Source organism: Arachis duranensis, chromosome 9 (genome assembly GCF_000817695.3).
Source record: "Arachis duranensis cultivar V14167 chromosome 9, aradu.V14167.gnm2.J7QH, whole genome shotgun sequence".
NCBI lineage: Eukaryota > Viridiplantae > Streptophyta > Magnoliopsida > Fabales > Fabaceae > Arachis > Arachis duranensis.
Window position 1 is genome coordinate 104,218,281 of NC_029780.3, and position 690 is coordinate 104,218,970.

The following is a 690-nucleotide window of genomic DNA, read 5'->3' on the forward strand; positions in this document are numbered from 1 at the left end:
ATAGGATAGTTTCTTTTCAAGAACATCTGCATCAAGTGTCATATTTATTCCCAATTGGCTAAAGCAGTTGGCTTATGTTCTTGGCAATTGTCACCAATACTTTTGAAAACCTTTTTCAAAAATAATTTTTCTTGATTTAATCCTGTGCCAAACTCCAAGTTTGGTGTTTTATTGTTAATTTTTATAATTTTCGAAAATTTATTTTGATTTTCTAAAAATTTTAAGTTTGGTGTTCTTCCTTGTGTTCTTGGTGTTCTTGTGAATCTTCAAAGTGTTCTTGAGTTTTTCTTGTGCCTTGATCTTAAAATTTTTAAGTTTGGTGTTCCTTGGTGTTTTCCCTCCAAAAATTTTCGAAAATTAAGGAGCATTAGATCTAAAAATTTTAAGTCTTGTGTCTTTTGTGTGTAATTTTCGAAAATAAGGAGCATTAGATCTAAAAATTTTAAGTCTTGTGTCTTTTGCGTGTTTTTCTCTTTCATCATAAAATTCAAATTTCAAAAATTTTATATTTTCCAACTACTTTTTCGAATTTTTTTTTAAAAAAAAATTTCTAGATTTTAATTTCAATTTTTTTCGGAAAAAAAATATATATATATATTTTTTTAACTTCTTTTTATTTATTCCATTACTATAAAATAAATAATTCTCAACATATAAATTCTCAACTTGTATTCAATCATGGAAGCAAGT